Source organism: Panthera uncia, chromosome D4 (assembly GCF_023721935.1).
Source record: "Panthera uncia isolate 11264 chromosome D4, Puncia_PCG_1.0, whole genome shotgun sequence".
Lineage (NCBI taxonomy): Eukaryota > Metazoa > Chordata > Mammalia > Carnivora > Felidae > Panthera > Panthera uncia.
This window is the reverse complement of record NC_064807.1, coordinates 46,470,729-46,483,513: the sequence shown is the minus strand read 5'-3', so window position 1 is coordinate 46,483,513 and position 12,785 is coordinate 46,470,729. Positions and strand designations below refer to the sequence as shown.

At 37.9% G+C, this 12,785-nt stretch overlaps 2 long non-coding RNA genes across 4 annotated transcripts in view; both read left to right on the top strand.

The window, feature by feature from the left end:
• The window catches only part of LOC125916072 (uncharacterized), a 54,193-nt gene extending 52,923 nt beyond the window's left edge, over nucleotides 1-1,270 (top strand). For all 3 annotated transcript variants that reach the window (XR_007455823.1, XR_007455821.1, XR_007455822.1), the window contains one exon: nucleotides 1,131-1,270. This is a non-coding gene — a long non-coding RNA (uncharacterized LOC125916072). The remainder of the gene's footprint in view (nucleotides 1-1,130) is intronic.
• Nucleotides 1,271-4,408: 3,138 nt separating this feature from the next.
• LOC125925862 (uncharacterized) lies at nucleotides 4,409-9,302 on the top strand. The gene is made up of 3 exons (XR_007459020.1): nucleotides 4,409-4,847; nucleotides 5,898-6,012; nucleotides 8,420-9,302. It is a non-coding gene; the product is annotated as an uncharacterized LOC125925862 (long non-coding RNA).
• The last annotated feature ends 3,483 nt before the right edge of the window (nucleotides 9,303-12,785 follow it).

The following is a 12,785-nucleotide window of genomic DNA, read 5'->3' as shown; positions in this document are numbered from 1 at the left end:
ATATCATCGTGGATAGAGGCACAGTGCACAGCAGTATCTCTCTGCAGGATGAGAGGTACGGGGGAGAGGATGCCTCAAGAATAAAAGAGCTATGATCCGATCAGAATCTGAGAGGCAGAAAACAGAGGCTATCCAAAAGCATAGTCGGTATTTCTTTTCTCATTAATTCTAAGAAGTAAAGTTTTCCACATTTCAATATCTCTAAAAGTAGGACGAGTCTCAGATTCAGTGACCTGTTGTGGTCACTACCAGCCACGAGATAGTTTTGATGTGGTTGTCATTGCCTTGGATTATAAATATTCACATTGTTATCATTTCCCCTGGGTGTTGACTATTTTTGGTGTTGAGATTAATTGCCATTTACAATATCTTCTATAGGATTACACTATGATTTGCATTGAAGGAGAAATCATTACATATGCAAAAATAAAGCAGTGGGGAAAAATTTGATTTAGTGAAGCAAATATTCATCATATCAGGAATGACTAGAGCCCCATATTTTCCTACAAAATAAGAACCATGTGTTTTACAGAACCTAAGAAAATACCAGAAGCAAATGAAGCTGTATTAGGTTTTGTTATTAAGACGCATACAAAAGGGATTAGCTATCACATGCGAAGCAGAGGAACTGAAAATAAAAGAAATTGCTAAATCCCTTGTCATTAATGAAAGACAATGAGTGGCTGATGTGAGTGATTCATGCATCGTTGCAGGACTGTCTTTAAGACATTCTATCATAGTTTAGTTGAAAGTGTTTTTTTTCTTAGTAGAACCTAGTCCAATAGTGTGTCTTTCAATCAATGGCATCATAGATTAAATGAAATAGGGAAAATATATATTTTTCAATATTAAAAATTAAAAATAAAACCTACAGACTTCCTGATAGGAAGGAAGGAAGGAAGGAAGGAAGGAAGGAAGGAAGGAAGGAGGAAGCCAGACAGGAACAATAGTCTAGGCTGGGAGAAATAAAGAGCAGCATCTTATAAGTAAGAAGGGAAAGAGAAGTGGGTATGTGGGAAATGGAGTCTTTTGGGTTTATAAAAAAAAGTGGGTGGAGAGAAAAGGATTGAGAAGCATGGGTTTAGAATAAACTGCATCCCATTTGTGGCCCTTCTATTTATATTTTACAGGTCCCCCGGGCAAGTCACTGAATTTTTCTCAGCCCCCATCCTCCTCTACAAAATAGATACTATTGAACAATACGAGCCTGAACTGTGTTGGGCCACTTATATGTGGATATTTTTCAATAAATTCAGTAAAGTACTACAAATGTATGTTCTCTTCCTTATATTTTCCTTAACAACATTTTTCTCTTCTCTAGCTTACTTTAAGAATAAGGTGCACAATACATAAAACATAGAAAATATGTGTTAATTGACTATGTTATTGTTGAGGCCTCCAGTCACCAGTAGGTTATTACTAATTAAGTTTGGGGGCAGTCAAAAGTTATACATGGATTTTTAACTTTACAGGGGTCAGACCCCTAACCTCCACATTGTTCAAGGGCCAACTATATAATAATACCTGCATCAAAGATTTGTAAGGACCAAAAGGGGAACACAAAATACATATTAGGCACTTGGCTTATAAATGCTCATGAAATAACAGTCCCTATGTTTTCCCAAAAGGATGCCATCATTAAGTGAAATCCTTGCTTGGGAGGTCTATATCATCAGTCTACAAGGAGCATGGGTTTTCAAAACTCCAACCTTGAAATATCAGGATTTAACATTCAAATATAGGTCAGTAAGTTGATTTGAATAAAATCTTAATTTGATATGATGCTTCTTTTCTGATGTGCTTTAATCTCAAATATTTTCCTGAACATAATTCTTCTCTTGGAAGCTGCCACCAGCTGAGAAATAGTCACCCTCACCTGCTGTTTCCTCTAAAGAAAGGAACTCAGATGCAGCCTGGGGAAAGACTTCCTCTGTCAGAAGTGATAAATCAGAGTGTATTTTTTCATTGATATCTTAATTTCCATCTCTAATTATAACTTGGAAAAGAGTTTGGGAGGCAAAATCAAACCAAGAAAAAGTTTACTTTTATAAATTTGAGAGGGAGAGATTAATCTCTAGGAAAATGAGAGAACATCCTTGTTCTGCCTGAGTCCTTTTAGTCTGTGTTTAATTTCAGTCATCACCAGAGGTGCTAACCACATAAATGTCAAATGTATGAACAGATAAAATGTCACAACAATACAATAAATTGGTTACTGTAAAGAATATAAAGTCATACAGTTTCTAACAGTTTTCTAATTGTCCAGATGAATAACTGAACTCCTTTCCAAATTTTTATTGCAGACGTGTGCCGATATAGTAACTTGGGCAAGAATTACAACTCTTTTTAGGGACCATAAGAGAGTATTGCTCCTATTCTTCTGGGATTCATATTCCTTTTAGGGTTCACCCACCCTTTGGCAATCATATTAAACTGCATGATTTTTTCCACCTCCCATACTACATGGTAATCACATGCATGATAGGGAGTGGAAGACATTCTCCTTTAATACAATGGCTGGGGTTAAAATATTCAAGGTGTCAAAACAGATGGCATCAGGCACTATATTCTATATACAACTCAACCTACTCCATATCAGCAGTGCAAAGGACGGCTGACAGAAAATCTATGGCTCAGGCTCCAGCATAGAAAACATTAATGCAAACATCTTCTGCCCAAAGGACTTGGCATTTACCACACTTTCTACTGGAAGCACAAGGTTCCTGTGCCAAAGGTCAGGGGCAGTGGGATTAACTTTTCCCACATATTTAAGCAAACTGTCTATCACACCAAAAGTGCAGGGACACACACATATACACACACTCTGCTCATTGTAGTTGATTACGAAAAAGGTCAGCTGAGTGATTTGCTTCCAGACTCTCTCTCTCTCTCTCTCTCTCTCTCTCTCTCTCTCTCTCTATCACACACACACAAACACACACACACACACACACACACACACACACACACACAATCTGCTAACATTAGCAAAATAGAAAAAGAATGACCAGCTCTTAGATTTCAAACAGCAAAGAAAATCTAGTCATCCTGTCAATGGAATCTATTGCTTTCAAAACTTAAAATGCAAGGGTGTTCACTTTTCAGTTCAATAGGTCATTTATCCACCCAAGACTCTGCAAAGCAAAACAATAAAACAAAACAAACAGTTGTGTATGCACCAAATTTATATATATATATATATGTGTGTGTATATATATATATACATATATATATACACACACGTATACATCAAATGCTAATACATGAATTATTTGATAAATAATGCTTCAGCTCTTCAAATATAATGTTATAACATATTTATTAAAAAAAAAAACACTTAGATAACCTCTGTATGCAAGTTAGAAAAGAATATGACACTTCTCAAAAAATAAAATATTTCCTTCTTGGTTTTTCTATTTGCTTGGGGATCTGGTACACTACATGCATATAATATACACTGAATATACTTATATATTGCAAAGACATATATATTACATATATTATACATACATACATTTATATATTTTGTATCCCATGTTATAAAATACAAAGCACATAAAATATGTTACAAATAACATCATGTATATGTATATGTATATTTCTAGGTTTATACTTCTCCAACACCAAAATCTGAGGTTTTCATATTTATATTCTTCCATTTTGGTCATTCGTATTTCCTCCATATCAAAATCTATCTAGAGTGGCAAAATCATGCACCCAGGAGGAGTATATAAGTCCTGATAATCACTCCTCCTTTCCATTTTCTTTTGAGTGCCTTTTGTGAGTCCCAGGGAAGTATTTAATCACTAGCCATGAGTGATGTCATCCACTTATGTGTCATCTTGCACATCTGTTTCAGGGCACACACTGGGAATGTACAACATCTCCCATAGGGTCAGATAAAAAGAAAAGCTTCTTTCCTCCACTGATAGGTTTGAATGATGCAAAGCAGGTCAGGTTTGAAAAAAAAAAAAAAGAGCTGCTCTATAAAATTCAAAGCCAAAAAAGAGTTCAAATTGAATCTTTGACAGAGACCGCTTTTAAAGAGACCTCCTATCAGTAAAAAGTGCTGTTCTCCAGGTGATTTCGCATACATTTTTAATGCCAATTCGTGTCAGCATTGACAGTATGTTTTGACAGTAAGAGGAATTAAAATGATTCTGAGTACCTGAGGTGACTCTATTGACACATCAGATTACACTTAATGTTTTAACAGCAAAGCAAAGTTGAGCAAAGCAGCCTTCCTACCATGCCTGGCGTATTAAAGCCTTTTCCAGCCAGGACAGTGTATCTTGCAAGGAAGAGACATCTCAAATAGAATCGGTAAGCTTGGACTATAAAACAGACTTAGAATAACAAATTCTCTACTCTTTAAAGGTTATGTTCATTCTTTTCAGTGGGAATATTGCAAAAACTGGCTCTTTATCAAGGACTCAGGTTTTCCTCCCTCAGGAATTCCCTGAGTCAGAAGCTCAAGCAAGAGGAGAATTAGTAGAGTGGCTGCAGCAAGACGTGAGCTCCAGGACTGAAGGCTGCACAGGTCCACCTGGGAAAACAGTGCAGACCTCAGGGCCCACGCTTTCAACAAGGGATATCAGAGCAAGGAGGCCAAGGTATTCAGGGCTTCATGAATCATCATATTTTTGTGCAATTCTAAATCTTCTAACCATGCAGAAGGGGCCTACTTAGAGAAGGTCAGCTGTGCAATTTGTTAAGAATTATTCCCATAGCTGAAGTCTACGTGGAAAAAGTGCAAAGGACAATGAAGATTAAGCTGTCATCAGGCCAAAAGAGTTGCCAATTCTAGGTAAAAGTATCACTCAAGGAGACCCCATCAAGATGGCCAGGTATGTTTTTTAAGTGGGAAAGAGCTAGTACCCCTTTCTTTACTATTTTCTCCAACCCCAACCCTCCAAAATACCTAGCACATTGGTGGGAAACACCTGATTCTTCCTTACCAGTAGAATTACACCTTGGAATTCCTAGCTTTAACAGAAATTACCATAGAACAGGAATTTGTTACCAAGAGGTAACAATTCTTATTTGTTTATTTACAACTGAATGTTTACTTTTATTTTCAAGTTTTTTTTTTTCCATCTGATTCGATGCAGCCCAGAATAGAGAGTATCTGCTAACACCTAGGACTATGGGATTTCCAAAACATATTTTTTGTCAGTGTGTTTGTATATGAATCTAGGTGGAAGGAAGCAGATAATTCTCCCTAAAAGACATATTTTGTAGCTATCTGTGGAAAACAGGCAAGCCATTGCTCGCCTAGTGCTGGTAATCACAAAGCATTTTTCTGAAAGCTTTGTAAACGCTTTTCGCCCTACAGATAAGAGATTTAAAGTAGACAGAAATAAATGACAGAGCTCACAGTGACTTACCTCTATGGCACTGCCGCTTGCCTAGCAGGCTGAAAACTCCAGGCTTTTCACAGTCCCTGTCAGATTTGCCTCTCCCGCTGCCAGCCAAGATGTGATGGCAAAGAAGGCAGGATGGAGAAAAGAATGTGAACGGGGATCCCAGTCAGCCATACCCAGAATTGAACCCAGCTCTGCCACTTACTAGATGTGAAGCCCACCTTCTTATGTGGTAAAATCAGGACGATAAACCCATATTTGAATGCTGTGAGGAGAAATAAGTTAGTGTGCCTGGATTAGTGTTTAGAACATAGGAGCTGGTGGTGTTTCCCTCTTGGTAGCACGTACATTGCTTTTTGGCCACACGGTGAAAGCCATCTTAATATAACAACTTACATTTACACACTAAAGTAAGAGTATCCCACAAATGATAACCTACTTGCCATTTTATATGCCTTTAAATCCCTTGCAGCCTCAGCTACCTTTTCATGAACCCACTACTGCAGAAGTCACTGGATGTATTTTCTTCCCTAGGTGCTTCTCTCCAATTTAACAGAGAGCCCAAGAGGCTGGGTTTACAATGGAATGGATATCTAACCTGTTGACTGTCAATTCTCAGCATTGCTAAAACTTCAGAGTATGAACGGGGGTAACTGAGCTAGAAAAAGCTTTTGGCAATTCTCATGTTCATAATTAGTTCAGTTTGACTTGCAAAAGGAAAAAACAAAACAAAAAGATGTTCCCACATGTACACAGGGGTACTTTATTCAATGTCTTGCCTAACTCAGAGGAATGCAGCCTTAGCTCTGTCCATGGTATCTGCACAGCTGAGCAAGTGGGAACACCGACGCACCACTCCGCCCTGACTCCTCTGGCCCGTGCATCCACCAGTCCCTTGACCGGCAGAGAACGAAGTTCTAAAGCTCCAAGTACCCTGCCTCTGCTTCTTCCTCTCCTCTAGAGCTGGCTCTCAAAATATATACTCTGGCTTTTTAGCATTACTTGAGTTCCCTTTTCCCTCCCCATGCCCAAACTCTTTTTCAGATCATTACCAACATCAACATAGAACTAGTTAGCAAGAAAAGATTATACTGTATTTAAGGGGTGGTTTTTTTAGTTATATATGAACACACACATATATATTTACATAGCCACTTTAAAATATTAAAATATATGCTATAATATATTTTCTCTCTCTCTCTGAGCAAGAGAGAAGAGAAGGAGGAAGGTAGAAAGAGAGGAAAGGAGAGAGGAATTTAAGTCTTTATTCAGTTTTGGAGGGCACTATTCAGTTGGTTAAGCATCTGGCTTCAGGTCAGGTCATGCTCTCACAGTTCATGAGTTCAACCCCCACATTGGGCTCTCTGCTGTCATCACAGAGCCCACTTCAGATCCTCTGTCCCCCTCTGTCTCTGCCCCTCCACCACTTACAGTCTCTCTCTGTCTCTCTCAAAATAAATAAATAAACTTAAAAAAAAAGGCTTTCTTCAGTTTTTTGTCTGTTACTACTTCTACACCCTTATACTGGTTTCCAATTCCTGTTGGCTTCCTCAAGATCAAAATGCCCCAGAGATTTAAATCCAATCTGAATTAAGATCAAATCTTCACTTAGCTCCTAAATGTACCGATTCCCAAATCCCCCAACACAATAGCGAGTTTCTTTCCAAACTGATACTTCCTCATCCATCATCCCAAAGAAGTTCTGCTTTTATCATTGCATCCATATGTTGATTCAACAAATATACACTGAATATCCATCATATATCAGGGACCACAAAAATACAAACACCACTGCTCTTGATCCTAAAGAGCTTAGAATAAATGAGGGAAACAGAGAAGTCAGCGATATTACAAAGACTTGAGAGAGAATAAATTGAACTAAGACATCATGGAGGGCTTTCCAGATGAAGAAACATGTGTTCATGATGAATGGATTTGCAATCTCCAACCATGTTCCAAAGTTCAGAAGGTGCTTCCAGCAACGGAAATAGCCTATACAATGACATGGCATTATGAAACAGCACGGTACCGATTGAAAACTTCTCTTCATATGGTGAAAGGGCCCCAGAGTATAGTGGTAGGAAATAAGATTAGAGAATCAAGCACAGAAAGATCATTAAGAATTTGGGGTGTTGAACATAGTCTGTAGGCAAAAAGGACTCCCAAGGAAATGTCATCAAGGAAGTGATGTAATCATATTTGCACTTAAAAGGCTACAGCTGCAGGGCAAAGGCTGAATTAAAGCAGGGTAGAGGATAGAGTCAAGAAGGCCATTCCCTAGTAATCCAAGCAAGAACTGCTAAAGCAGTAGACTTGGCCATAACAGGTTAGGGAATTTTGGAGATAAAACTCAATGAGCCATTTATAGCTATTAGGTAAAAGTGAAGGTGGACCAAATACCCTGAGATGATTTCTGGGTTTCTGTCTTTGCTAGAATGGTAGTTATCATTCTCTAAGACAGAGACTATGAACACAGAGGGAAAAACACGAGCAGTTAAGTTTGGATGTTGATGTTTGAGGTACCCACGGAATATAGAAGAGTAGTCCCTAGAAAGTTAGATAGGTAGTTCTAGAAATCAGGAGAGGATCTAGGCAGGAAAGAGAGAAGACCATTGACAAGATAGTTTATATTGAGTTTCCTGGATACCCGCTACTGATAGAACATCTTTCTTCTGCTTTTCTTTCTCCCTAAGTTCAATGCTTCCTATTCTCTCTGACCCACAATCACTTTCAACCATAACACAATTAATCAAACAAGGCTTTCTTTGCCCCCCCCCCATACAGTAAGGCAAAAGAAAACAAGAAAACCAAACTAATGATATCAACCTAGATTAAGATAATCAATTTAGTAAATTTTTGCTAAGTTGAAAAAAGCAGGTGTTCCATACAAGTTAAAGAAACACTACTAATGTTAAGGTCTGAAAAACTGCTGTCATGCTTCCCATCTTGCAGCATTACTAAAGAGGATATTGCATTATTGTATTGTTTACCAGATACCCACACATAGTAGTAAAATAAGACTGCATGCCCCACTTGCCCCTTCTTATCTTTTCCAGAATAACTATCAAGAATCATCACTTCCATGTGCAGTACAGAACAGAGAAGACAGGACATTTGGGGCTCCTGACACATCAGTTTGGGACTTTACATGACACCCAGCTTCAAATCCGAGTAGGCACAGCTCTTTCCATTCTTTCAGGTTCAGAGCTGAAGGTGTGAAGAATCTACTCCAAACTACAAATTATTTTGAATTGGACACACATGCCACGCATTTATGGACAGCATAGCATTTGGCACCTGTCACGTGGCCAGTCAACAAATGCCAGAGAAAATGATTTTTACCCCCTCAGGCACTATGCTACAGAAAAACCATGATGACGGTTTTTCTCTGGTATTATATTTTGTGGGAGGAGAGAGGCTTATTTCAAATTAATTTATGATGATCTGTGAAAAGTGCTAGAAACATGCCTCACTGCACCTAGATACATGGTATGCACCAGTCCCTTGTAAAATCCATTTGAGGGGCTCTCAGGGCAGGACAATGCTCCCGTTCCTGGGCCAGGCTGCCAGCATTAGCTACTGGTATTCAGAACCATGGAATCAACTTAAGGAGTCAAAGAGACCTGTCACATGCAGAGGCTTGGAAAGACAGCCCTAAATGCCACTACCGTGTCTGAAGACTGCACCGAGGAAATTTCAGTCCACCAGAGGTATCACCTGGGCCAATGCGCACATGTTTTCCTAAAACAAACCAACTCCTTTTCTTTTACAAGAAACTCATTTCTCATTATTGGAGTCTGTGCAGGGCCATAGCCCGTTTTTCATTCAGTTTTGCACTAATGTAACGCTTGTCAATAGTCAATTGGTCCCATTTGATCCAGGGCTTACACATACCAAGGGACTTCGTTACAATCACCCAATGTGTCAGGCCCTGATTAAAGTTGTTTTTCCTGCAGGGCTTATGGATCTATATCTATTTTGCTGCTCTCCAGCTGTCTCATAACTCAACTATGAGGCTTTCCTTCAAAGCTAGGCTTTTTGGTTGGCACCTGGTTTTACACAGCAATATTACTACTATACACAGTTACAAAACAGGTTTGTTTGTTTTTTTCAGAGATATATATAAACTTTTCCTCAGACTCAGAGCAATTCATACCCACCATATCTAAACCAACGTGGTATTAATAAGCTGAGAGAATAGAAGACTCTGGCATCAGTCAAACGTTTACCCTTCAGGATTCCTTTTGTTGTTGTTGTTGTTGTTCTATATCATCGTATTGACAGTTGGGTACACGGACCAACTACATGGTGAAGAAATATTTGTTCAGGACTTCTCAAGAAGGAGAGAAGCAGTGTTGTTAACGAATCCAGAGGACCTTCCTGTAGGTTTTGGTAAATATTTGTTCTGAAACAGTGGGAGACAAGTAGATCTCAGAGACAAGGTAAGAAACAGAGAACCAACTGCGGTAAACCTAGAGCATGAGACAGATATCAAAGTGGAAGAAGTCCTGGAAATTATTAGTTAAAGTAGAACCCAGGTGCTTAACAGCTAAATAAGTTATTTGTGGAGAGAAAAATAAAGTATGTACTACCCACCCCAGAATTTAGGGACACATCTTAATTTACGGTAATGTTGTGGGCTAAAACAGATGAACAATAATAATAAAGAAGCAAGCACCCACACAAGGAGACAGATATCTGGGAATCAAGTATCCAGAGCAGCATTCCAAATCACAGAATAAAAGCGACATTAAAAAAAAATGGGGCGCCTGGGTGGCTCAGTCGGTTGAGCGTCCGACTTCAGCTCAGGCCATGATCTCACACTTGATGAGTTCAAGCCACGCGTCAGTCTCTGTGCTGACAGCTCAGGGCCTGGAGCCTGCTTCAGATTTTGTGTCTCTCTGCCTCTCCCCTGCTCATGCTCTGTCTCAAAAATAAACATTAAAAATATATATATTTTAAAAATCATTGTGGTAGCCACAAGCACCAGTAAAGAGATCTTGTGGAGAGAAAATCATCTGTCCCTGCCAAGAGCCTTAGCATTTCTACAAGGGCATGAAGCAATTCCATAGCACAGCAGCCTGTTTGAGAAGGGAATAAGTGTGTCTGGACAAATGAAGGGAAGTACTCAGCAAGTCCGAACAAGTGAGTTTCACATAAAAAGGCCCTTCCCCTCTCTGCTTAGCCTTTTCCTTTTTGGAGATGAATTATTTTCAATGAAAATGGTCCACTAATTTTTGGACCCATTCTGTGAATTCTGTATGAACTATTTGCATGTTTCTTCTTTAATTCATTCCATTTCCCCTGGTCTCTAAGCTCCAGGAGGAATTAAGAGTGTGATATAACCAAGTAAAGTAGAATAGACAAGGAAAAGACTGGAGGTCAAAGAGTCCAAGTTTTAATCTATGCTGCACAACCAATTCAGAGTTTGAATCTGGCAAGTTGCCTTAGAATCCTCATTTTAAAGAGACCAGTGAAGTCTTTATTCTTGGGAATCATCCATGAAGATTTTTGGTTTAATCAGGACATTAATACTCAAATTTAAGACTATCGAACAAAATCTGTTCTTTCCTCACGAGCCAGTTACTTTAATAACATATGCAGCAACAGATCTTTTAAAAATATTCTCCTAAGAATGAGAAACCAATTTTAATAATATATTTTATTCAATAGACATTGTTCCAGTGAAAAGCCCTGACTAACAGCCCTAACAAAATACTTTTTATACTTTTGGCCATAAATTCCTCTCTGTGATTATGAACAGTTTCAATTATTACAACTATAATGACTCAAATTGATAATAATGCTACAATAATAATGCTTAACTTCTCAAAGCTTCCTGTTGGCTTAGTACTTTCATTTTCCTATCATTTTTTCAATTGTGATGAGTAAATAGGTATCAAATGATTTTCTAGGTCATTTGAAAGAACTATTAGAAACTTGAAGATTGACTCTAATAGTCCTCCCAGGACTGTCAGCAAAATTTGATTTGAGGATCTCTTGATTATTTTCTATGTTGTGTCTTTGGTGTTGAGAAATAGGATTTAGTATGTCTCATAGCTCTGTTTATGGTCAGATTAATATCAAGGAAAATAGATATTCTGAAGGGAAGAAAAGGAAATTTGCTTTTTATCATGTGAATTTTCCAGGGGAAAATATTCATAAATAACGATAGAAGATCAAACATTACTGGCCTTGTAACTTTTTTATTAATAAACAAAAATAAAAAATTATTTCTACAAAAATATCTTGAAGGCACATAAAAATCATTTTTAATTTTGTTTTTAACCAGTCAGACATGTTTATGAAAAATGGGAAGTTGTTGTCATTTCAAAACCCTGAAAGGAAACTTATTTTGCAATCATTTTATTGATAAACTCATTCCAAGAGAAGCTCCCTTCAGATTTTTCTCTAACGCCACAGTAGGCTTATAAAAATATAAACACCACACAATGCTAGAAAGTATAACAATTCCCTTGAAAACTTTCCAAGGTTTTTTCTAATATCTTGCTCTTTAGTAAATTAAAGAGAAGGAGCAAATTAGCTACAGAGTGCAACTCAACTGTGGTCAAAACCATGATGTGTTACACTTCAGTGTTGAATCTATACCTCAAAATAAAAATCTTCAAATGTCAGTTCAGGAAACAATGTGAGAGATCAAAACACACATTTATGCTGAGAAAAGTTGTCTCCAATCCTCCTGTTGCATTTATTATTTAGATATTACTGACTGCTTAGAGTTTCAAGAATAAGAAGCCACTGTTTACAAAAAGAACTAGAAAGAAAGCTCTATCAACAGAATAATCTCAAAATCTTTTGACTGCTGTGGCAGTGATCCCTGGTGTTCTCATTTAACTAAATGAGAATATTAATCCTGCCCCAATGGAAGAGAGAATTTATGTGAATGGCCGTGTTCAGTCAGTGGCATCATACATTCAACTGAGATCAAGCAGGAGGTGCATAAAAATAGCAAGAATTTTGGTAAAACTTCCATTTGATCCTCTAGATGAAGAGATCAGCGACCAAGATTCTCCAGTCTTCTAAGGAATACAGGTAAGACACAAATGTCACTGAAAAAAATCTCTTTTCAAGTAACAAAGCCCCTTTCAAACCAAAGTAAGACAAAAGATTTTATGACATGACCATATTCTCAGACATAAATATATTCTTCCTCTTGGATTTATCTTTACTTAAAAATTCCTTTCTGCTTTCCATTTTCTTTTATATATTTCTCCAGAGTTTGCACCATTTTTCACCAAGCTGCACCTTTTACTCCGTTCTCATTTCTTGACATTTTAAAGTCTCATCTCTTTGTCTTTTCCTCATTTTTACTCACACCTGCTGTGAATCTTCTCTTTGTATAGCACCAGACCAGGTTCAATACTTCCATGCTTTCGTTTAGAAATAGTATAAGTCATCAGG